Below are 26,919 nucleotides of genomic sequence, written 5' to 3'. Positions count from 1 at the left end.
TGTGGTATAAGTAAAAACTTGTTATTTAAGCAATTGTCAATGGCAGCCAATGAGGGAATAGCTTAGTATTGTTTTTTGCTGTACCCATAGCCAATTATCGTTCATTAATAACATGTACTCTCTTAAAATCTTGTCACATAAATCCACTTCCTGCTCTGTATTGTATTATATTGCATTGGTCTTTTCCCACTGCCCGTTTAACCCCCAGTTAACAAAGCTAGCACACAGTCACTCCACATTGATTACATAGGCAAACAGTCGAGTTAAATCAGTCTTTTTCATGCAAGACCTGACTCGCTCATTGCGCTGTTGAAAGAAGACCACCAGGAGGTCCTTAAAACAACCCGGCGCATTGACCACACCGAGGTGGAGTTATTCATCAGCTGCTAAAGTGCCGCTAAAGAGCTCTCCGTGGACTTTTAGATGATTGCTCATTCAGAAGAGGCCAGGCCACAACAACTCACAGCACCACCACTCTGAATATTTCATCCGGACCCCTACGGTGAGATTCCCCCGGATCCGACGTCACTTTTACTTTTGTTCCGTCGCTATTGACATAGCCTTATCGTAAGTGCTCAATTTCACGGCCGATCGGGTTCGCTAACCGCTTCGGTCGGACTTTGGGAGTGTGAAAGCAGACGGGGAAATATTAATGGACCTTTAGATGGGTTTAAAGGCATTGGGATGAGTGAAAAGAGGACTTGTTAGTTGTGTGGAATGTACCAGAAAGACCTGCTGATCTTTGTTTTTTTATTATTTAATAAACCTCAGTGAATCAGGTTCGAAAAGAATAAAGATCTGAGGTTGACCATTCAAAATCGCAGCTCCTTGTGTAATATTTTCCTGCTAAAATTTTACTATGCACTTATTTTTTTTATTTTTATTTTTTGAGAGCTATCGACCGGTTCTCTGATACAGTCACATTAAAGGGACGGGCATGAAGGAAACTCCTTGACATGGTGTTCTCTGGCTGGAGAGGTCAGATTTTATTGATCACAAGCTCATATCAAAACAGTCTTTTTGAAAGGCTTTGGGGAAAAAAAAACCTGGCAATTGTAGAAGTATAATTTTCTCTGATTCTGAGTGATCTGAGGTTGTACTTGAAAATGAATGGATCCACACATTTTTAGATATAACCTGAGTGTGAGTATTTGGAATTCATCTTATAAAATTGAATGTTTTTTTTTTCGAACAAGAAGGCCAGATGTATGGGGTCAGCCAGGTGCCACGGTAGCAAAAAATATGTTTTCATAGCGAATCTGTATTCACATTTTGGTAATCTGTACCCACATCTTTTCAAACCGTGCCCACATATTGGCTGACAGTGTGACAAGAATTATTTAATGGTTATTAAATATTTGCTTTCACCAATGAAGGTTCACAATGAAGTATTGATTGCTATTATACTATGTTCCATGATTGATTGCAGTACATTTTTGTGATTGATAACTATAGACATGTTTAGCTCTTGATAGAACTGCCGTGTCATTCTGACTGTGATAATTGTTAAATGGTTATTACATATTTGCTTTTACCAATGAAGTTCACAATAAGTATTGATTGCTGTACAGTGGGGCAAATAAGTATTTAGTCAACCACTAATTGTGCAAGTTCTCCCAACTGAAACTATTAGAGCGGCCTGTAATTTTCAACATGGGTAAACCTCAACCATGAGAAACAGAATGTGGGGGGGAAAAAACTGAAAATCACATTGTTTGATTTTTAAAGAATTATTTCCAAATTAGAATGGAAAATAAGTATTTGGTCACCTACAAACAAGCAAGATTTCTGGCTGTCAAAGACTTCTTCTAACGAGGTCTAACGAGACTCCACTCGTTACCTTTATTAATGGCACCTGTTTTAACTCATTATCGGTATAAAAGACAGCTGTCCACAATCTGTCAGTCACACTCCAAACTCCACTATGGCCAAGACCAAAGAGCTGTCAAAGGACACCAGAGACAAAATTGTAGACCTGCACCAGGCTGGGAAGACTGAACCTGCAATAGGTAAAATGCTTGGTGTAAAGAAAGCAACTGTGGGAGCAATTATTAGAAAATGGAAGACATACAAAACCATTGATAATCTCCCTCGATCTGGGGCTCCATGCAAGATCTCACCCCGTGGTGTCAAAATGAGAACAAGAACGGTGAGCAAAAATCCCAGAACCACACGGGGGGACCTAGTGAATGAACTACAGAGATCTGGGACCACAGTAACGAAGGCTAGAATCAGTAACATAATGCCCCGCCAGGGACTCAAATCCTGCACTGCCAGACGTGTCCCCCTGCTGAAGAAAGTACATGTCCAGGCCCTTCTGTGGTTCACTAGAGAGCATGATCCAGAAGAGGACTGGGAAAATGTGTTATTGTCAGATGAAACCAAAATAGAACTTTTTGGTAGAAAGACAGGTTCTCATGTTTGGAGGAGAAAGAATCCTGAATTGCATCCGAAGAACACCATACCCACTGTGAAGCATCGGGGTGGAAACATCATGCTTTGGGGCCTTTTTTTCTGCAAAGGGACCAGGACGACCGATCTGTGTCAAGGAAAGAATGAATGGGGCCATGTATTGAGAGATTTTAAGTGAAAATCTCCCATCAGCAAGGGCATTGAAGATGAGACGTTGCTGGGTCTTTCAGCATGACAATGATCCCAAACACACAGCCAAGGCAACAAAGGAGTGGCTTCGTAAGAAGCCTTTCAAGGTCCTGGAGTGGCTAAGCCAGTCTCCAGATCTCAACCCCATAGAAAATCTGTGGAGGGATTTGAAAGTCCGAAACATGCCACAAAACATCACTGCTTTAGAGGAGATCTGCATGGAGCAACAGTGTGTGAAAAGCTTGTGAAGAGTTACAGAAAACGTTTGCCCTCTGTTTTTGCCAACAAAGGGTACATAACAAAGTATTGAGATGCACTTTTGGTATTGACGAAATACTTATTTTCCACCATGATTTGCAAATAAAATTCCACATTCTGTCTCTTATGGTTTAGGTTTACCCATGTTGACAATTACAGGCCTCTCTAATATTTTCAGGTAGGAGAACTTGCACAATTGGTGGTTGACTAAATACTTATTTGCCCCACTGTGTGTATATAATTTTTTTTTTTTTTTTTTAAATTACAGTATATGCAAAGCAAATGACTGTCTAAGGTGCTCGAGAAATAAATTTGACTCATTATTATAAAATATCTTTTTTTCATTTCATTCATTTTTGTTGCAGTTTTATTTCTTTACAACTTTCATATATAGGAAAGAATTACATGCAATGACACCTTTCGGCCACCGTGAGGGGGGGCTGGCCCCCCCTTAAAATCCGCTTATGTTGATCGCCACAAATTGTTTTTTTATTCTGGCCTTCAAAAGACATTTTGACCTCCAGCAAACCTGACTTCTCAGAAGCGATCAAATAGTGGAGGCATACTAATGATATTATTCAAGATCAGAGGTTGGAAACCAACTTCCCACCTTCCTCGAATGCAGCATCAGTCTGCCAAGTTAACTGACAGCCGGCATCATGGCGAAATGTGCATTAAGAGACTGTGGAAATGTACAGAAGAAATAGGCAAAGGAAAGCTTCCACAAATTCCCAATGAAGGGCGAGGAAAAATATAAACTGGCCACTTGCTGCTGGCTACCACATAAAAAAAAATCAATGTGATATCACTCCGCCCCTGCTCCTCTGCAGAGCTTCTGGATTACAAATGTTACTGTTCATATTGCAATTATTGAAATGCAATGGTAAATTTTAATACCTTTATCCTGAAAACATAGCCAACGCGATTGATTGCATGGGTCATCGATGATTTTCATGTGTGCATATTTTGTTTTTTATTGGCACGCTATACTGTAATGGTGCCATTGACTCGCGCTAGCTTAGCCACTTCGGAGCCCTGACACTAACAAATAACAAACGAAACTGAATTTGTTGAAATCAACTTCAACTAACTAAACCCCCGCTAATTCGAAGATTAAAGTGCATACTACAGTACAGGATCAAAAAAAGTCTTAAATAGCATTATTATGTGAATTAAAATCATATTTTCAGACAATTCAACTATACACAACAATTTGGCTAAGCACAGATGACGAGGAATTAGTTTTTTAATCCATCATTTAGCCACGCCTACCTCTGTAAGGCTCTAGCGTCCCCAACAGGAGGATGACGTAGGCAGGGTAATGGTTTCATCTAAAGATGTCCCGATCGATCGGGATCGATCGGGTCCGATCAAGTCATTTTCAAATATCGGAATCGGCAAAAAAATATCGGACATGCCTTTTTTTTTTAAAATATGTATACTGTATATTTTTTAATTAAATCGTTTTCAAATTGTATTTAACGTTACAGACAAAATGTCTTACACTCATCCAGAGTCTTTAGTTTTGGCTTAAAGTAGGGCTATCAAATTTATCGCATTAACTGTGGTTTTTTTAATTATCACGTCAAAATATTTAAAGCAAGTAACGCATGCGCTGCACGACCCACTCACGCATTGCTGTGTTGAATCTATAATGGCGCTGATTTACCTATATTTAGAGCTAAAAGGCAGTGTAAAATGAGAGTGAATTTTGGCCGTCTTTGGAGCCTTTTTTAAATTGGCTAAAGCCTTAAAATCCCTCTCCCTACGATTAGAAGTATCATGGTAAGCAATGTGGAGAAGCAAGGTAGCAATTGATCTTTATCTTAACACCTTATGTAATTTCCCAACGCAGAGAAGATGTATCAATTGGTAGCACTACACACAGTCATGGTTCCACTTCCCATCATGCATTTGGGCATGGCTACAGTATCATTTACTGAAAGCTCAACAAATACACTAGATGGCAATATTTAGTCACAATATACAAAGTCGCATTTATCCTTTAAGAATTACAAGTCTTTCTATCCGTGGATCCCTCTCACAGAAAGAATGTTAATAATGTAAATGCCATCTTGAGGATTTATTGTCATGATAAACAAATACAGTACTTATGTTGAATTTATATATTCATCCGAGTTTTATTCATTTTTTTCTTAGTGCATTGCCAAAATGTATATGATCGGGAAAAATTATCGGGAATGATTGGAATTGAATCGGGAGCAAAAAAAAAAAAAAAAAAAGCAATCGGATCGGAAAATATCGGGATCGGCAGATACTCAAACTAAAACGATCGGGATCGGATCGGGAACAAAAAAAAACATGATCGGAACAACCCTAGTTTTATCTGATTTAGAATTTAACCCATTCAGGGGGAATTATTCAGAATGAGGAAAAATGCGACAGAGCCGCAAAATGTCATTGTTTCAGTCTCTCCACTCCACTATTTTTACAGGATATTCTTTTTAATCGAATTATTTTCCCCCAATTGCTAAATAAATGGTATGGTCACGACAAATAACATTCCTGTGCTATATGGAATATGAAATAATAAAAAATGCATTTATTTAGTACGACATGGCAAAATGACTCCATATTGATCAAAAATGTCGACTTCACCTTTACTGTTGTACCTCCCGAACGATATTTTATGCCATTTTATGTCATTTTCCTGCCCTGGCTTCGGAGAATGTAAACAAATCAAGAGGCGTGACAACTAGCCGACATGCTAACCCGAACCGAGTAACATCTGAAAAGTCTTGTTTTCGCTTTTCGAGATGAAAAAAAAAAAAAAAAAAAAAAAAAATTGCGTCAAATATTTTAACGGGATTAATTTAAAAAAATTACCGCTCGTTAACGCGATAATTTTGACAGCCCTAATATTTATTATTCAAATGTCTAATTTTTAGCTTAGAATCATTAATTGATATCTAATATTTTGTTTAAAAAAAAAAAAAAAATTTAATTATTCACTCCCATGTTTTAAACTTTTAAACAAATTTCGTCACAATGAAAAAAAATGGCGTCTGTAAAAAAAGTCACCGAAACTGTACCTCATAACTATCGCTAAATTGTATTTGTTACTGTCGCATTTTCTCCGTTGTTACAAAGAAAAATTGGAAAAAAACGTTTAAAAGGGTAAATATATGAAAAGGAAAGCCACCACCACGCCTTGATGTCTGCGATTTCTGCATCGCGACACTTGTTATTAAAGATGCACCGATACCGATACTAGTATCGGCAGGGGGCACCGATCTGGCCCGAAATGGTGGTATCGGTATCGGCGAGTACCAAACAAAGACGGCGCCGATACCATTTACTGGTCCATTATTATAACATTTGACCACAGCCTTTTCTCCTCCTGGCACTCACTACACTCTGTCTCTGTGTTGTGTGATGACACGTGAACACCAAGCAGCTATCGCTAGTGGCCTGCTCCAGACCAATGAGAGCGGGCCAATAGCTACTCCTGACCAATCAAAAGGGGGCTTTTTCATATGGACGAAAAACAAACCAGGAAAGATGGCGGCGGTCGGGAAATATTTCCAAATAGAAATCCCGTCGATTAAAATCAATGGCTGCATGCAAGATTTGCGGCCTGAAAGTTTGGAGATGTGGAGTTAAATCGGCCAGTTTCAATACCTCGAACTTGATAAAACATTTGAAGACGAAACGTGAACGAACACAACGAGTTTGAGCCTGCAAGAGCAGGACTGCTATCCAGAGGAAGAAGGCCGCTGGGCCGGAGCAACAATCTCTGGTCAGTTCACTTCGTTTACTTTACTTTTATTGTCTTTTACTGAAAGAAATGCCGCAGTAATTTGGGAAGTGTTTCCAAAGTAGGGTTGCCACCTTTCAGAAATAGAAATAAGGGACTTCCACCTCCCGAAAAAAAGGAGAGACGGGATGCTGTGGTCAATTATTATTACTTATAATTGTTAGCGTCCGCAAATGCGGAAACAAGGTTGAACCTCGAAGCAGACAACAAGCGGGGGAGACATAAAAGGGTTTAATGATTGCAAACAAAAAATAACACGCGATCGCGGGATAGTAGAAATAACAAAAGGAGTCCGTGACAGCAGGTTGACTGACAAACTCGAAGGTTAACTAAGACGATAGGCAGCGGTTACAAACGAATGCAGCACACTAACAGAAAAACCCAATGCAGGGGCATAACAAGCAAATGTAGCGAGATTATTGTGCCAGATGTCAAATAGCGATCAGCAAGGCAAATATCTCGGCAGCCTTCTCTGAGATCACCCGTGCTTAAATGCTGCGTTGATGAGCCTGCATTGGATTCAAGTGCGATGTCAGGAACACCCCCACTACCAGCCCAGCAACAAAACACAATCTAACCAGCAGCAGATTGTGACAATAATTTCATGAAAGTTGCACTGTTTGGACTTTGAGAGGTTTAAAAAAGTTTATTCAGTTCATTCAGAGTTTATTATTATGAATTTATTTTTACTTTCTTACTGTTGGGCTAGTATTATACATGTTTTATTAATTTCACAAATTTAGCACTATTTTGGCCTTTGAGAGCCAAAGGTTTATTCAACTATTGTCTACTAGGGTTTAGTGTACTTTTTCCTATTTTGCAAAGGTAAGCAACAGCCTGACAAAGCCTTGATAGCAATGATTTCACATCCAATTATGTAGCTCTTTGGAAAATATATTATTATTATATATTTGAAAAAAAAAAAAAAATATATATATATATATATATATAAACGGGGTGGTATCGGTATGGTATCGGTATCGGCCGATACTGCACAGCCAGGTATCGGTATCGGAGCCAAAAAATGGTATCGGTGCAACACTACTTGTTATATGACCATGTTCCACCCATAAAATCTAAAAAAAAAAAAAAAATCCAGCTGTGGCCATTCACAGCTGTGTTTTGACACTCAGTGATACATGCGACATGGAGTTTTTGGATCGAAACAAGGCAAGTACGCGACAATAATTCGTTAAAGTCATGGTGTCTGTAATTATGCTCTCGCGTGCTCTCACCTCTATACAGGGTTTTGCTGTTTATTATTATTATTATTTTTTTTAAATGCCCTCCTGTTCAAAAAATTTCTTCTCCCAGAAAATTGATATTTTAAGCTTTCCAATGATGTATCACACTTGCATATCGGACAATTTTGAAATTTGGCCAAATTGGGGGTCTCAGAGCAGAATATCAAGTCACCTGCGTGTTTTCCGACATGTACAGATTAGTAAACTGTGGATACTGATTAGCTATGAAAAATATTTGTTTATGCCGTGGCAGCCAAAGAGTCCAGATGTCTTTATTCACATGCAGCTTGAAAGTATAGCTATGTTTTAACTGGTTATGTCATATTAACCAGTCTGGAGCATCCAAGCACACTTAATGAGAGCCACCCACCATCTAAAAAAACATCCCACCACAAAGCTTAAGAAGCTACGAAGAAAACCGTTTGGAATTTTCCTTTAATCAAGAGAACCCAAGACGAAATGTATGAATTTTACAAGCGCTTTCGTCACCGAGCAAGTTATTTTCAGAAGTATGTATATGTACATTTTTTTCAGGGGCAGCCGCAGCTGAGCGCCAGCAGACAGCGGTTTCCAATTATACCACAGTGGAGGATGAAACAGGTGGCGCCTTTAATTGCTTTCTGCTAGCCCACCAGCGTTAGCCTTAGCTGGGCGAAGTCCGCCGGGAGAAGAGAAACGAGCAAATACAGGAATCATCTCAAAAAAATGGTCCGTTGGGCGTTGGCCAACCGAATACGGTCTTTTCATCAAAGCCAAAATAACAACTCTTGTTTCATGAATTAGATTGACATCCTTTTGAAAATCGGCAAAAGGAAGCGTTTCATCTCCAAGGCTCAGCCGGACTTGTGGGATTGGCTTTTTTAATATCAAGGAGACACAATTTGCTACGGTGTGCTAGCGTCCAAGGCTGACAGATGAATATTCAAGTACTTGATGAAAATTGATGCAAACAGCAGTTTACGCAACCTTAACAATGCCTCATCAGCTGCAGCGGAAAAAAAAACATTGTGCATGACAATGAGTACTAATCGGGATGTGAGTGTCTTCATGCCTCACACATATTCAGTGAATTGTGTATAATACTTTGTAATTATGGTTTCCCACGGGGTGGGCGGTTCTAACTTTGAAACCACATAAAAGAAAATTTCAGGGTTGGTGTTGAGGTTTTGGTTTGATTCATATTGTGTACGGGAAGTTAATACTTCTAAAGTGTGACATCGTGAGCCAGAGGTTATGGTACACTTTGAGTTCAGTTTATAAACATTTCAATTAATCCACAAACAGGACATTCATTTTCTGACCTTTGACCTTATTCTCCGAAAATAACATCACCTCTTCCGTTTCATGATTATTATTATTGACCCGAATATAGGACTGTTTTTTGCATTGAAATATCACTGAAAAAGAGGAGGGCGTCTTATATTAGACTAGGGCTGCAGCTAACGAATATTTTAGTTATCGAGTAATCGACTGAAAATTCTATCGGTTAATCGAGTAATCGGATAAAACAATTTTTAGGTGAAGAGCAATTATAGATATACATGAGAAAACAAGACATTTCATCTAATCTTGAACCATTTTCAGTCAATCAATGTCTTTATTTTCGATGTATGTTGTTGAAAACAGTCAACAATTGCATCTCAGATGTAACTAGAATTAAAAAAAGACATTCACTGCTTTCACTCAAAAAACCTATAGATCTTATTAAAAAAAAAATATATATATATATATATATATATATATTAGGGCTGTCAAAATTATCGCGTTAACGGGCGGTAATTAATTTTTAAAATTAATCACGTTAAAATATTTGACGCAATTAACGCGCATGTCCCGCTCAGACAGTATTCTGCCTTTCGGTAAGTTTTACAGCAAGGCTTTTTGTGCTGCAGCACAACAGCGAACTCTTGTGGTCGCTTTGCGACATGGTTTATTGTTTTCTTGCCAGTTCAATATGGCTGCACGACGTCTCGGGCTGACGCCTACATTGTAATGTTGTGCTTATATGATCCTTGGACGACATTTGTCCGTAAGTATGGTTGTTGTAAAGAATGTACATATTATGTTAGTAAGCAAAATATTTTTTGTATGAGACGCTTTTTGTTTATGTTTAGTGAACCTGAAGAAGTCTGATTATTAAGGCGTCGTTCACTAGCTGTCTAGCTTTGGAAAAAGTAGACGCTTCGGAGTGAGGATAGCATAGACAGATTTAAATGACAGAGTGAAATGCCCACTACAGTCCTTTTGTACCGTATGTTGAATGTATATATCCATCTTGTGTCTTATCTTTCCATCCCAACATTTTACAGTATATATAATTTACAGAAAAATATGGCATATATTATAGAAGGTTTCAATTGCGATTAATTGTGATTAATTACATTTTTAAGCTGCAATTAACTCAATTAAAAATGTTAATCGTTTGACAGCTCTAATATATATATATATATATATATAAATGCCGTTACGCTTGATAACACACATCACTTAAAAGTTAGGATTTTTTTCCACGGGTTTCAATTGAATTTCTATTTGTGTCAAGCCATTTTTAAGTTCTAGTTAAGCTTTAAGTTAGTCTAAACTAAGTCCTGATAGGATTTTTAGTTTTTGCAATGTTCAAAATAAATGTATGATACAGGCTGTATTGGAGCACATTAGGGACCAGTGCTACTTGGTGTTTTATCCAGCAATGACTACTGAGCTAAAATTGATAGTTAGCATTATTGAGTTTCTATTTTACACCCTCATCACTCCACAACGCTATGTTATGTTAAAGCCTGTATGTAAGACACGTTAGCCACGCATCAACAGTGATCATAATAAATAGAAACCTAGCCCTCCGCAGGGCTAACGTTACGTGAGCTAGTGACAGTAACGTTAATCTGTTAATAGTGCTTAGCGCTCTTTATTAGCGCTTAGCGCTCTACTGCTTTAAGATGGCGGCTGTTTACTAACGCTGCCCAGACGCGGCCGAGTCTGTCATTTCGCATCTAGTTCAACCAGAGGTTGCGCTAGACTTTTTCGTTGTCTGTTATTTTGACTGACAGGGTCATAAAAATCCGGTCATAATCTATTTTTACCCATCACTTAAATTTTTAAAATGATAATAATGACATATTCAATAATATTTAGTTTTCATTCTTTTAATTAATATTCTGTCCGAACAAGCTTAACAGAATCCACACAACGCCATCACACATCAAACAGCTGTGCGTTATTAGCGCCTAGCTTGCCTTGAACACGGCTTTTTAGGAAGGGTCGGACTTGACAACAGTCATAAAAAAATTTTTTTTTAAAAGGGGGGGTTTGAGGATAAGCCTGAGAATGATCGCTTTTCTCTCTGCTCCATATAAGCAATATTTCACCATTGCTTACACGGCTGAGAGTCGGGGCAAACTGCTCGTATGTGTGAGTGACATGCACGAACAGTGCGTGCATGCTATCGATCCATATACTTTGAATATAAGCCTATACAGGGATTATTTATGCCTGTTATTTGTGTTCTCTTTTTAATAAGCAAAATATGATATCCCTGGAATGACTGACGACAGCCAGCATGTGTGATTGTATGGTCATTTGTTTTGATGCTTCTACAGGCATATATAATCCCCGTTTAGGCTTATATTCAAAGTATATGGATCAATAGCATGCACGCACTGTTCGTGCATGTCACACACACATACGGGCAGTTTGCCCCGACTCTCGGCCGTGTAAGCAATGTTGAAATATTGCTTATATGGAGCAGAGAGAAAACTGATCATTCTCAGATTTACCGTAAATTCCGGATTACAAGCCGCTACTTTTTTCCCTCATTTTGAATCCTGCGGCGTATGCAATGATGCGGCCAATTTATCAATTTTTCTAACGACCGCCAGGAGCGCTCGAGCATAAAATGCAAGCATAAGACACGTGGAATATGTGTGTCGAGGAAGACGCTAGTTGGCACTCTTACCCGTATTTTAACAGCGTCATCTTTCAGTTAGTTATGTGTAAATAAATTGTTACTTTGCTATCAAAAGCTCTATTTGTCTTGTTGTTTATCTTATTTTGAAAAAGGAAAACATTCAGATGTTTGGGATGTAACCAAAGCAAAAAAACAGCTGTGTATAAGTCAAAGTTATATTTGAAATGTATGCTTTCACAAAAAGCTCAATTTCTCAGTTTTTTCATCAGAAATTGGAAAATTGCTCAAACATCTATTTTCTAATGCTGATTTCTAAAGAATGGAAAAAGATATGAACTCACTTTTTTTCTGCTGAAAGAAGAGTCTAATCTTTCTTTTGGTGGGTTCCATGTTTATATAGCAATAGAACAGAATTTTCTGTGGGCCTTGCAAAATCAGTCAAAATCCAGTAAAACGGCCGGGAGCGAAGGGCCTTGCTCCGGTGAAAATGGCTGGGAGTGAATGAGTTAAGATAACAAATATGTTCATTTGTTGTTGTTGTTGTTTTGTTTTTTTTTAGAAAAAAAAAAGATAGTCGTCAGAATAGTGTACCTCTGCTAGAAAAAAAATCTTCACAAGGACATACGACAAATTAGCATAATATTACGATATTAAAGTCAAGCGAATACCCTTGTTCTCCCTGATCTAATTTGTTTGTAAAGCCTACTCATCAAAATCAAGGAAATCAGGCAAGCTTTCACGCTAACTTACAACTCATGTGAAGTGCCAAATCACAGTCCAACACCCAAGCTTTACAGTTTGTTTGTGCGTGTCCATATTTGTCAGCTGTGTGACTGCCAGCAGTGATTGCCCTCCGTGTTCCCATCTGGCCTGTGGCTAATCACCAGAGTCCACCCGTAAATCCTTACTATCGCGCCGGCATCAGGAGAAGCCGCGGGGAGCCCATTTCCTCCGAGAGTCTCGCAAACTGCAAACTTCTGGATGGTCGCAATCCGATTTGTTGGATCAGGTGTAACAGCGGTGGTTGGAGGTCAAGCTGACAACAGTGGACGTTCAGTTAGTGTTCTGCTGAAAGTGTAAAAACAGAAGACGGCTATTGTCGACTTCTGGATATGGCCATTATCTCATGATAAACCGTATTTTTCGGACTATAAGTCGCACCTGAGTAGAAGTTGCACCAGCCATAAAATGCCCTACGAAGAGGGAAAAAAACAAGTCGCACAGGAGTATAAGTCGCAATTTTGGGGGAAATTTACTTGATAAAATCCAACACATAGAACAGATATGTCATCTTGAAAGGCAATTTAAAATAAAAATACAATAGAGAACAACATGTTGAATAAGTCTACAGTATGATAATGTTACATGATGCATGAACAACGAAATTCGAATGTACTGTCCTCACCAGGACGCTACGGCTCGGTCCTGGCTATACAGCGAGCTAAACTCCCAAATGACGATGCTGGACGTCCGGATAAGTTGCTGGCTTTATTTTGGCCGTCGCTATGACATCATCATTTGAAGAGTGAAACTAAAAATAGAAATAATACAAATCCATTTCGTCCTCGATCCCAAACAGGTTCGCATCAACGTAATAATAATTAGCTGCTATTATAGCAATGACACAAACAGTCAGCATGCGTTTGCTAGCATTAGCACATCGTTTAAACAACCACACAACTGGCTCCAAGTGTCCAATCGCAGGTGGAAAACACACAACAACAGCAGAAAAGATGATACACACAGGTGTTGCCTCTGTAGAGATATTTTACAAGCAAAAACAATGAACGTAGGTTTGCTGCTGTGTTTTTGTCTCTCTCGTTAACTCACCCACTCACTCAGAGCTGCGTAGCTGTCAGTCTTCTTCTGGCGTCTGAACAAGTGCTAGTGCGCCCCCACTTGGACGTGAAAGCGCCACAAACTAAAAGCATGCATTTCAATATAAAAAAGACTAATACAATTGAACACGCATTGCCAAAGGCAGAACGCGAACGTGGCCGATATGTTAGCATAACATAGCTATCAAGAACATGCTAACACGTTTACCAAACCATCAGTGTCACTCCAAAAAACCAAAAGAACATGTGAAATGATATTATAATGTGTTAATAATTTCACACATAAGTTGCTCCTGAGTATAGGTCGCACCCTCAGCCAAACTATGAAAAAAACTGGGACTCATAGTCCGAAAAATACGGTATTCAATTGATCAGAGTGTTTTTTTAAATTATTCATTTCTAGTGTAAATGCATCTAGCACTACTACAAAACTAGCTTTCCAGAGTATGTCTTAGTTTTGCGGAAAAGCCACAAACAGTCCATTACGTTAACTTCCTTTCCTCATCGTTAATGTAATTTTTTACTTCTTTTTGGCTCTGTCTTCATGTTCTGAACATTTATCGAGGATGGAAAGTCACCAGGAAGGTCGGCAACGTTGGAAGGAGCCTCTGTGTGCTTTCCAGCTGGTGTGGATACAAATGATCATTAGTTGGGTTGGAACGGAACCTCAAGGGGGGATGAAGGAGGGAGGATTCTGGATGAGCTTCCCTGATGCTTGCCGAGATGTCGGCTGTCATGAAGCACAAACGGGAAAGCTGTTTGATGCTCTCGATCCCATCAGCGGGTGACAATTAGAACAAACACGCTTGCAGGGACAGGAAAGGGTACCACTGAAATCCTAACCATGACTTGAAAACCTCACTTGAAAGGTTTACTCTAAACTACTGATATTCCGCATCCTCCAAAGGGAATTTGATGAGCACTAGCTCATGTTTTTGCTGTCGATCACGTCCGCCTCGTGAGTAGGGCCAACGAGAGCGCCACTTGTCGCGCAGACGCCCCACCAGGCCAGCTGCTGGCCAACCGAGTACGATCCAGTGACGCTTCTCCTGCCAGCATCCAGACCTTTAAACACAGTCCAGCTCTTATATTTAGCTTCTTAGACGTTCACCGCTAAACCCCCTAATCCAGGGGTGGGCAAAGTATGCCGTTCTGTTCTTTAATGTTAACTGCCAAGTGTTTACAAGTCCTTGAGTGAGGTACTTCTCGCTAGACACACAAATAAACTAACCCATTTCGATCAACCAAGAGTGATGAAGTAAAAACAGGAAATGATTTGATATTCAAAATTATACGTTACTTACGACAGTTAACATGAAGGTAGAGGAACATGACCACCGTATTGGCCCGAATATAAGACTGTGTTTTTTTGCATTGAAATAAGACTGAAAAAGAGGGGGTCGTCTTATATTCGCAGTCTAGACATTATACCCATTCACGACGCTAGATGGCGCCAGATCTCATTGAAGCGATGTTCTGTCATGACAGATCTCAGCTACTCTCCCCATTCACGACGCTAGATGGCGCCAGATATCACTGAAGCAATGTTTTGGCATGACAGATCTCAGCTACTCTCGTTTAACCAGTTTGTATTATTTTATTGCAATGTTTTCCCGTATTCAGATTTGTTTCAAGACTACAGTTAGACTTCACTTTCATGGTTAATGCAGTTAGTGCAATTTTGTTGTTTTATCACAATACATTGGTTTATTTACATTTCAAAAACCAGAAGCCATTCATTTACGAATGTGACTGCACTTTAGTTTACGTATTTAAATTTTATTTTTTCGTCATCGTGGAATGGCGAACCGCAAGCAACACGTCACTTCCGCTCAATAATATTCATGACGTTAGCTACTGTTGCTAAGGAAGGATACGCTCCCGTTTGTCCCCAATAGGAAATGAATGGAAATCGTGTACGAAGGAGATGTTTACAGAGCTAAACCTACCAATTCTCTCCAAAAATGATGTCCCTGGTGCCAAATTCACTGGCAAAGATTTGGAAGAACATAAAAATGTTCAGTTAAAGAGATGGCTAGAGTGTCGAGGGCTGAAAAAGCCAAAAAAGACGAGCCGACCTTAGCATAGCCTTAGCTTTTTTATTGACACCTTTTTCTTACACGACTGACAATGACATACTGCTGTTTCAACAAGCTATCCTTTACCACGAGCCCTGTTTTTCTTATATATTGTATCCTCTGGTTGTCCTACGTCTCTGACCGTTCTTGGGGGTAATTTATATTGTTACATTTGTGTAGCGATCGCAAATGCCACTCAGTGACAGCCAACGAACTTTCATTTTTTCATTGATAACAAATCTTAATTCTATATTTTTTATATATCATACTAAAGTTTGTTTAACAACAGAATAGGTAACGCTGGCAGTCAAATATTATCAGACAGAAGCAGCACAGCACAACATCACGCTAAAAAATAAGTTAATATCAAAATGGCTTACCTCTTTGTCCTCTGAAAGACCATGCCAACCCAACAAGATATTTACTGCATATGAAATGTGAATGGATTCATCAAGCTGGCGTTAAACGTCCGCGCAAGTTGATTACCGTATTGGCCCGAATATAAGACAGTGTTTTTTGCATTGAAATAAGACTGAAAAAGAGGGGGTCGTCTTATATTCGCGGTCTTGGCATTATACCCATTTACGACACTAGATGGCACCAGATATCATTGAAGCAATGTTCTGTCATGACAGATCTCGGCTACTCTCGTTTAAGCAGTTTGTATTTTATTGCAATGTTTTTCCTTATTCAGATTTGTTTCAAGACTACAGTTAGACTTCACTTTGATGGTTAATGCAGTTATTGCAATTTTGTTGTTTTATCACAATAGATTGGTTTATTTACATTTCAAAAACCAGAAGCCATACATTTACGAATGAGATTGCACTTTACACACACAAGGTTCAGATATTAAGATTTGAATGAGGCAAAATAACATGCTTTTTCTCTCAAATATATTGTTAGAATCATTTTTCAGATGTACTGTAATGCTTTTCTGTATAAAAATTAATTTTGTGTTCAAAAAGTCTTTTTTCAAACTTGAGTCTTGAAAAAGAGGGGGTCGTCTTATAATCAGGGCTGTCTTATATTCGGCCCAATACGTTAATTGGCCGTCATTGACGGCACTAGATGTCCAATCCATTTGAAGGACTTTTAAATTAATTAAAAGTTTTTTTGACATTACAAGCAATCTAGACGTTAGCGTAACCCTAACCCTAGTAAAAATACTGCTTTAATCCTTTTTATCGCAAATTCCGTTTCTGAAAAGAAACTTAAGTGAACTGGCAAACCTAAACATGGCTAATGCTAATTCTCGCCAAGTTCGCCCCCTCTCCCCTCATCCGATCTCTTCACTTGAGCAGATCAATGAGCTTTTACTTGTTTAAGTCTTTAAAAGCGATCAATTATTGAGGAGAAGCAATCCCTCTTCTTCATTCTTCCATCTCGGCAGCCGCGTTCAGCACACATACAACTATGCCTTCCAGTGCACATCTGCTTTGGACGGATGCTCGCCATCTTTTATTCATGCGTCTTTTACATTTTTTATAACATCTTGGTGGGCGGTAGCAAGGCAGGGGCGGTCGCCGTCGTCCCCTCGCGCCACCGGCTCCACGGCTTCAAAGCTTCGGGGCTCCGGTTGCGTCCGCACGACCTTTGTGGACTTTGTGCCCGTCAGCTGCGCTCTCTGTCCAGTGCTGTCTTTTGTCCTCTTAATTTTTCATAAGGATCCATCTCTTCCTTGGACCTACGTTGTTCCTCCACCTGGCGTGGCCCTAAACAAGCGAGTGCTTGTTTGTTTGTGACGGGCAAACAATATGAGGCCAGAGATCAAAGATGTCCTCCAGAGGGAGTTGTGCGTTCCTCAGGCAACACGTATGGAAACAATCTTGACTTTGTGGTTGATATTCTGGTTTTCACTATACACAGGAGCTACTCTCCTGTACAGGCAAACTTTTCAGGCATGAAACCTTAATTTCAAACTCTAACCTTGGTTTAAAAACTTGACGCAGGCCTGAAACTCAAATTTGGAACACCAATTTTGGCGTAAAACATAAACTCTGGCTTTAAAGATCAAATCCGGTCTTGAAACCCTAAATAACACTGGAAACCAGATGTATTACATGAAAAACTATCGGGATTGAATCTATAAACAATTGGTTGGAAAGTTAAAGTTCAAACCTAATCATGTTTTATAACCCAAATTGGAAACATTAACCTTAGCTTGAAGCTCCCAGATAACCACTCCAAACGGAACTTGATGAGTGAACACAGAATAAAATAAAAACTCATTGACATCATTCTTAGGTGAAATGTAACGAGTAAGAGTGCCACTCTGGGGAACTCAATGTTCTTGTGCTTAACCATCTGGTCATGCTGAATTACACTTTCATTTGCACTTCAGTTGTTGTTAAGATTCAAACTACCATTAATAGTTGTCAGAATTTCCATGATGTTGCCTCAATGTTGCAAGCTCTAATTGGATGGAATCTTCATCCTCTATGTGAAACTAATAATACAGCAACAATTTTATTATTTTGTTAAACCACTTTGACCTCCAACTAAAATATGTTAATTACACATATCTGTAAAGTTTAAGTCTGGCTGGCTGTGACTGCATTTCAGAGTGTACCCTGCCTCCTGCCCGTTGTTAGCTGTTGTTGTTAGCACCCCCGTGACCCTAGTGAGGATAAGCGGTTCAGAAGATGAATGAATGATTGTAAAGTTAAATTTCTGAAGACATATTAAAGATAATGCTAACCAAAAATTGAAGGCGTGCCAATGAAGTGAGTGGCACTGTAAAATTATAAATTTAGAAAATATTAATAGAACAAGAATAAAAACAAACACTTCAATTATGGCCCAAATATCACTCGAGAGTTAATTTTCATCCCAACCCCTAGGTGAAACCTATCGAAGGCGGAGCTTATGGATTCCGATTTCTTATGTCTGTATGTTTGTGTTCAACATAATTCAAGAACAAATAAATTATAAAATTGGCTGGAAAAGGTAGTTAAATAATGGAACAATGAGGTCAAAGGTCTCAAAGGTCATAAAATGAATTATTATAAAATTTGATTAAAAGCGTGATTAAATCGTAGGGCAATGAGGTCAAAGGTCACAATGGTCAGAAAATGAATTATACAATTTGATTTAAAATGGGATCAAATTATGGGGCAATGAGGTCAAAGGTCAGAAAAGGAAATTTGCTACAATTTAACAACAAATTTCTTGTGTCTGTTCGCATGTTTGTGTTCAACATAATTTAAGAACAAATAGAGGAATTATTATAAAATTTGCTGGAAAAGTTGATTAAATAATGGGGCAATGAGGCCAAAGGTCATATTGGTCAGAAAAAGATTTATAAAATGTGCTTAAAAGGTGATTAAATTATAGGGCAATGAGGTCAAAGTTCACAATGGACAGAAAATAAATTACAAAATTTGATTGAAAATGTGATTAAATTATGGGGCAATGAGGTCAAAGGTCAGAAAAGGAATTTTGCTATAATTTAACAACAAATTAGCTTATTTATTGTGTCTGTTCGCATGTTTGTGTTCAACATAATTTAAGAATAGAGGAATTATTATAAAATTGCTGGAAACGTTGATTAAATAATGGGGCAATGAGGCCAAAGGTCATAATGGTCAGAAAAAGAATTATAAAATTTGCTTAAAAGGTGATTAAATTATAGGGTAATGAGGTCAAAGGTCACAATGGTCAGAAAATGAATTGTTATAAAATTTGATTTAAAATTTAATCATGGGGCAATGAGGTCAAAGGTCAGAAAAGGAATTTTGCTATAATTTAACAACAAATTAGCTTATTTCTTTTGTATGTTTGCATGTTTGTGTTCAACATTAAGAATAAATAGAGGGATTATTTTACAATTTGCTGGAAAAGGTGATTAAATTATGGGGCAATGAGACCTAAGTCATAGGCAAGAAAAAGAATTATTACAAAATTTGCTTAACAGGTGATTAAATTCTAGGGCAATGAAGTCAAAGGTCACAACGGTCAGAAAATAAATTATAACATTTGATAAAAATTATAGGGCAATGAGGTCAAAGGTCAGAAAAATTTTGCTATAATTCCACAACAAATTAGCCTATTTAATTTAAATTTGCACCGTAGGTGGTATGAAGAGCAGAGAAAGGGTCAAAGGTAATAAATATGCCCATGCTTTGAATTTGACTGCTTTGGCAGAAGTTGTTCATTTGCCCAGTCCAAATGAATTGGAACTTCTAGCGCTGTCAATGGCAGTCAGTGAGTTCAATATAAAGGATTAACACAAAAACACAGTTTTTTCCGCAGTAATTTATTAATGCCATTTCCAATCATTTCAATGGAGAAACCCTGATTTGTGGTACAAGTGTTTTGCGGTCACGGAATGAATTAGCCAAGGCCCCGCCGTAATCCCTTTTTAATATGCAGTGTTTTCGCGGGGCTCTCGCTTTGGATCTCATTAGTTTGCCCGCGTGTACTGACTGTCCACTGTGTGTGTTGTTGTGCGTAATTGTGTGATACGACGCGTTTGTGTTAGTGTCCCCTCTGAGTTGACTCGGCTTTAATGAAAAGAGGCAGCAAAGCTTTTAAAGTGACCCTGGCGCCACTCACGACTCACCACGCGCATTTAAGTCCAATCAAATCGTGTTTTATACCGCATCGGGCCTAATAAGCGCCTGGCGACGTGAGAAAAAGAAAAAAATAATAAAAACAGAGTCACGGCCGCTCGTGTCGGCACACGTGTGACGGACTTATGAGTCACAATAGGAGCGCTTCCAGAGAAGCGAACGTTTTGAAAGGCAAACATGGTACGCCCGTGTGACAAAACAGCTGAGCTTGAATAATGACGCCTGGGCGGGCTCATGGCTTATTCATGGGCGCCGTACCTGCTAGGCCGGCCATCAACATAGTGTATCTCTCGCACATATATGAAATATCATATCGCTTCCCAGCTGAGAGCGAGCGGTCGCAAGAGTCCGACGTGTTGTATGCGCAGCTTTGTTTGTGCATTAAGACAGCAGGAGGAAGCTGATATGCAGTCGTTTGGTTGTCGATTTAATGTTTTTGAGATTGGGAGAATGATTTGCCATGTACACTAAAGTCCTATGCTTTTTTAGGAAAAAACAGACAGTGAAGGCTATAAAAACTTTTTTTTTTTTTCCAAACCTTAACGTGAAAACCCAACCTTGGCTTGAAAACCTAATTGGAACAATAATTCTTGGTAAAAACCCAAGACCTAAGAAATAGGGTTGTTCCGATCATGATTTTTTGCTCCCGATCCGATCGTTTTAGTTTGAGTATCTGCCGATCCCGATATTTCCCGATCCGATTGCTTTTTTTGCTCCAGATTCAATTCCAATCATTCCCGTTAATTTTTCCCGATCATATACATTTTGGCAATGCATTAAGAAAAAAATGAATAAAACTCAGACGAATATATACATTCAACATACAGTACATAAGTACTGTATTTGTTTATTATGACAAATCCTCAAGATGGCATTTACATTATTAACATTCTTTCTGTGAGAGGGATCCACGGATAGAAAGACTTGTAATTCTGAAAGGATAAATGTGACTTTGTATATTGTGACTAAATATTGCCATCTAGTGTATTTGTTGAGCTTTCAGTAAATGATACTGTAGCCATTTAACTTCTGCCCAAATGCATGATGGGAAGTGCAACCATGACTGTGCGTCGTGGTACCAATTGATATACAGTGGGGAGAACAAGTATTTGATACACTGCTAATGGGTTTTCCCATAGGCAGTGTATCAAATACTTGTTCTCCCCACTGTATCTTCTCTGCGTTGGGAAATAACATAGGGTGTTAAGAAAAAGATCAACTACTACCTTTCTTCCCCACATTGCTTCCCATGATATTTCTAATCGTAGGAAGAGGGATTGTAAGGCTTTAGCCAATTAAAAAAAGGCTCCAAAAGCTGCCAAAATTCACTCTACTCATTTTACGCTGCCTTTTATCTCTCTATATAGGTAAAACGGCGCCATTACAGATTGAGCGCGACAATGTGTGAGTGGGTCGTGCAACGCGTGCATTTATTGCGTTAAATATTTTAACGTGATACATTTTTTAAAAAAATTAATTACCGCCGTTATCGGGATAAATTTGATAACCCTACCTTAAGCCTAAACTAAAGACTCTGGATGAGTAATATGTCTAATGTTAAATACAATTAGAAAACGATTTAATAAAAAAAAAAAAAATTATATATATATATGTATATATATTTTAAAAAGGCATGGCCGATATTTTTTTGCCGATTCTGATACTTTGAAAATGACGTGTTCGGACCTGATGATCGGGACATCTCTACTAAGAACAGAACTGAAGACTTTTCGGAGATGGTTAAAGTTGGAAGTACTACTGGTCTTCACAAAAAAACTTTTTGTGAGTTAAGACCGACAAAAACTAAGACGCTTAAAATGTGGTCTCGAGGCCAAAACCAGTCTTTAGCCTTAATTTTTTTTTTATTTTTAACCGGTCTTGTTCAGCTGCTTAGACACGTAGAACAGGAATCCGAGTCTCCTTATGGTCTTACCAATTTTAATGTAACACATGGGAGTTTGATATACAGTGATCCCTCGCTACTTCACGCTTCAAACATCGCACCCTCAGTCAATCGGGGATTTTTTTTCCCCAATTACAAAATAAATGCAGGGTTTTATAAAAATGCCCCATCCGATCACGTACAGCCTCTCCCTCCTTAAGTTTTTCTTTTTCACCAGGTAGCTGCAGCTTGTTAAAGTTAACAATGAGTGACAAGCGAGCTGCTTTGAACTTGCAAGAGTACTACCTTTCAAAGGCGCCGACTCGTTTAACTTGTTAAGTATTGGCTGAAGTGTGTTATGGCAACTCAATGTGTTGTGTTGTGTGCTGTTCTAAGCAGCATGAGTTGATTTGACTCACTCAATGAAGCATTTAAAAAAAATTGGAGAAAAAAGGGAAAAATCATGTCTAATATGTATCTCTTCCCAATGCACAATCGAAAACATTGAATACACCCCAAAAAGAAAAAAACCCAAAAAATAGGGCTGTCAAACTGTTAAAATTTTTAATCGAGTTAGTTTAAAAATTAATTGTAATTCATCGCAATTCAAACCATCTATAAAATATGCCATATTTTTCTGTAAATTATTGTTGGAATGGAAAGCAAAGGCACAAGACGGATATATAAGTACTGTATTTGCTTATTATAACAAATCAACAAGATGGCATTAACATTATTAACATTCTGTTAAAGCGATCCATGGATAGAAAGAATTGTAGTTCTTAAAAGATAAATGTTAGTACAACTTAAAGAAATTTTATTTTAAAACTTCTCTTAATGTTTTCGTTTTAGTAAAATTTGTAAAATTTTCAATCAAAAAATAAACTAGTAGCTCACCATTGTTGATGTCAATAATTACACAAGGCTCATGGTGCTGAAACCCATAAAATCAGTCACACCCAAGCGCCAGCAGAGGGCGACAAAACACCAAAAAACAAGTAACAAGTGCACATGACACTGCTGTCATTTTAATCTGTTTGAGCGGGGCATGTGCGTTAAATGCGTCAAATATTTTAATGTAATTTAAAAAAAATTACCGCCCATTAACGCGATAATTTTGACAGCCCTTAAAAAAAAAAAAAAAAAAAAAAAAAAAAAGTAAATAAGCTACACCTCTACTTTGCGGATTTCAATTAACCCAAAGGGGGGGTCCACATTAACATTGAAAAACGAGGGATCACTACTCTCATTGTGGTTGTTCATTATGTTTTATTAGGAGAAAGCAGCAAACAGGAATGACGGAAAGGAAGGAAGCAGACAGAAGAGAAAAACAACAAAGAAATGCCTATGCTAACTTGACCACCATAGACTTACAAAATTTATAACACTGGCCAACATATTTGTCTTCTATTTTTCTATTTACTGTTGTATGAGTCTCTAGCTCTTTTAACTCTTTAAGAAGAAAATGAGAACCGGCAGGCATCTTCGTGAAGAGGAGATAAAGCTGGAGACACCTAACTATTACTGAATATGGAGTTATTGAGGCAATTAGCCAGACTATGATCCAATCGGTCTGGTTGCACCTTTGAAGCAAAAGAATGCCATCCCTGATCGATAGGCTTTTCAAAAAGCTGAGAGTGGAAGAATGACACAAGAAACTTCGGACAGACCACTCAGAAGGCCTTAGAGAAGATGCCATAAAGCTTTTTAAGGAAAACGCAGATTCAAACATTCAAATTTCAACAGAAAATACCTTCAGAAACAAAGGGCACAGTCTCAGGCCACTATGATCAATTACAAACATAACACAGGCTGCCTCAAAACCTAAATTAACAACCATCAGCCAATAGCTCTCCAACTTCTAAACTCATAAAAGCTCTTATTTTAGCAGCCTTATCATTCATTTGGTTTTCATTGGAATGGGAGAAGTCTGCAAACTCACCAGCAACATCTCTGTGCTCTGCCATCGCCATATTGTATGAGTGGTTACAGACACACCTGATTTCCCTTACCGATAAGAGTGCTGACATACACACCTGATTTCCAATCCCCATCAGTGGAGCATTAGGGGCCAACTCTTAAGTGGCGCTCATCCTAGTGGCACCAGGGGTAACTACGTTAAAGTTCTAAAAAGGTGAGTCAGTGTAGAGACAGGAAAGGAAAAGTTATAGAAAATAAAGAAAGTGGAAAAAATTGCTAGCTGGATTTTTGCCGCTTTCTTCGCCACGACAATGTTTTATTTTAATTTTTTTTTTTTTTTTTTTTTTTTTTTTTTTTTACAATTTCCTGATATAAAACCTTCCATCACTTTTTTTCTATATGCTTTAGTTTTCATGCAATCAGCATTTTTGATATTTTTAATGGTAGCTTTGCATGTAATGCAGAAGCTAGCATCTCTAATATTTTTTTTTTGTCCAATTGCATTTCTTCAATGCTGCCAAGCTAAAACAATTTGACACTGTTCATACACTAAAACAACTGGAATTCTCGAGTGACGCGGGCTTTTATTCATTTGACACCCAAAAAATGACCGTTTTGCCCAAAAATGTGGGATTTTTGAGAGAGAAAAAAAAAGAAGCTACAGTAATAATAAAAAACGATACATGTCCTACAATTGTTGTCCAAATCACATTATCAGTGGAGTTTTAAAATTTATTTAAATTTGACAATCCCTAAAATCAAAAAGGAATTTATTGAAAAAAATGTTAATTTATATCTAAAGCAACGCCAGGTAACTTTTCAGTTTTGGTCGATTTTAGCGACGCCGGTGGACAAAAGCGGTAGTGTTTTGCCTTAAGAAAGACTGCGTTTCCCATTAGGACCAGCGCACATTTACATAGTGTCGTATAATCATGATAGTCACCTGCAGACGGATTAAACAACATTTCTGTTTCCAGCGGCTGTGTGAAAAATTAAAAGTAATAAAGCAGTGAATCCAGTTAGCAACCGTGTGGCTTAGTGTGGCTAACCCCCCCCACACCAGTCCTCACTTGTCAGCGCTGACGAGTTGAAAACCGGGCCAATGTTTTTTCTCTATATCCTGGTAGCCGCCCTTTCTTTTTCCTGCTGAGACAAAACTTTTTGTCTCTGTTGCTCTGCCATCCTTGCAGAATTTGCACAAAAGAATGAGCATCGACTTCCGTCCGTTACCGTTTCTGAGGATGTAAAGGCGTGCGTTACTTTGCTTTGCTACGTTGGTTGACAGACGTGAGATAGGTCTGCAAGACACAGAGAGAGAACAGTGGGAGTGGGAAAGAGTGACACCGATGCAAACGCGATGCTAGGCTAAGTGGCACCAATAATACCTGACTGTAGCCGATAGCCTACAAACTACGCCCACAAGATGCTACACTAGATATCACATGTATATGAACTAGATGCGAAATGAGACACGGCGGCGTTAGCAAATGTAAAGAGAAGTAGATGCGAAATGCTACACTTGCCAGTGTTAGTAAACGGCCGCCATCTTAAAGCAGTAGACTTCTCAGAAAGGCTCCTAGCGAACCTATGTAAATTTTTATCTAAAATACTCCTAAATCGGCTAAATCTTGACTAGAATCTTTAAACGATGAAACAGTTTTAAAACTTTCACATGTAGAAAGAAGGGAACTAATGCAATAATGGGAGCAATTTTAACAGCTTTAACGGTTGATTCACAACATTAAATGACTTCCAAACATAGCAAAGGTTACTTTCTAGTTATCGCAATATCCACATGGGGAAAAAAAAAACATGAAAATTAAAACCAGTTACTTTCCCAAGTAATTACTTACTCTTATATTCAGGTAACTGAGTGACTAACTGAATTACTTTTTGGGAGAAGTAATTTGTAACTGTCATTAATTACTTTTTAAGGTAAGATTAACAACACTGGATACGGACCCCCTCAAGATATGAAAAAGGTGTCATTGAACTAGTTGTCAGTCGACAAATCACAAATGTTTTGAAAATATTTTATACAGGTTGAAAAGTTAGCTAGTGTTGCTTTACTGTAGGTTTTTTAAAACTATATATTTTATTCATTTTTCCTCCTTTAATTTTAATAATAAAATGTGAAAAACTAAATTAACAAAATTAAAATTAATAAAAAAAAAACAAACACATCCCCGAATAACACTCTAGATTTTAACATTTTTTCAAAGTATTTAACTCATTACCTCCCATTGACATGAGTAGACATATAATTTGTTTGAACTGGTGGAACTGCCTGCGAATAATCATGTTTCAGGACATTTGACAGGGATAAGGTGTAATATATGTTTATTCGCCCCCTCCCAGTCCAAATGGATTGGACATCTAGCACCATCAATGTCAGCTTGTGAGTTCAATGAGTGCCCTATTAAGGGTTAAAAACCAAAAAGCCTTAAAATTCTACCTTAAACCTTACTTTAACACCTCAACCCATCGACTTTTCAACTCTAAAACCCTAAAAACCAAACTTTTCCCATTGTAGCTGACAATGATTAGCGAGCAGCAGGCGCGTTGGCGCGGTCTTCACCAGCTGGTCGCCGGTTCCGCTTCTCTTCCAGCTTTCAATGTCGCCATATCCTCCAGGTGTCGACTCACCTCGGCCCTGCGCTCGCTAACTTCATTTTCAAATTGGCTATTCTGCGGCGACCGTCCGATGGAGGTCGCGCGGGTTTTATCGCGCGTGAAGGCCTTTAGGTCGGGTAAAAGGAAGTGTGGAAACCCATTTGGCATTCAAGCACACCTTTAACATTGTGCTTACTGCTCGAAAACTGAGTGAGAACAAGTATGAAAT

The 26,919-nt window shown here is 38.4% G+C and overlaps 1 long non-coding RNA gene across 1 annotated transcript in view; it reads right to left on the bottom strand.

Annotated features, from left to right (window-relative positions):
• The window catches only part of LOC130908496 (uncharacterized), a 66,412-nt gene extending 42,216 nt beyond the window's left edge, over window positions 1-24,196 (bottom strand). Inside the window, exon 1 of the long non-coding RNA XR_009061605.1 lies at window positions 24,100-24,196. This is a non-coding gene — a long non-coding RNA (uncharacterized LOC130908496). The remainder of the gene's footprint in view (window positions 1-24,099) is intronic.
• Between the last annotated feature and the right edge of the window lie 2,723 nt (window positions 24,197-26,919).

Source organism: Corythoichthys intestinalis, chromosome 20 (assembly GCF_030265065.1).
Source record: "Corythoichthys intestinalis isolate RoL2023-P3 chromosome 20, ASM3026506v1, whole genome shotgun sequence".
In the NCBI taxonomy this organism is placed as follows: Eukaryota; Metazoa; Chordata; class Actinopteri; order Syngnathiformes; family Syngnathidae; genus Corythoichthys; species Corythoichthys intestinalis.
The sequence above is the reverse complement of the archived record's forward strand: the minus strand, read 5'-3'. Positions and strand labels throughout refer to the sequence as shown.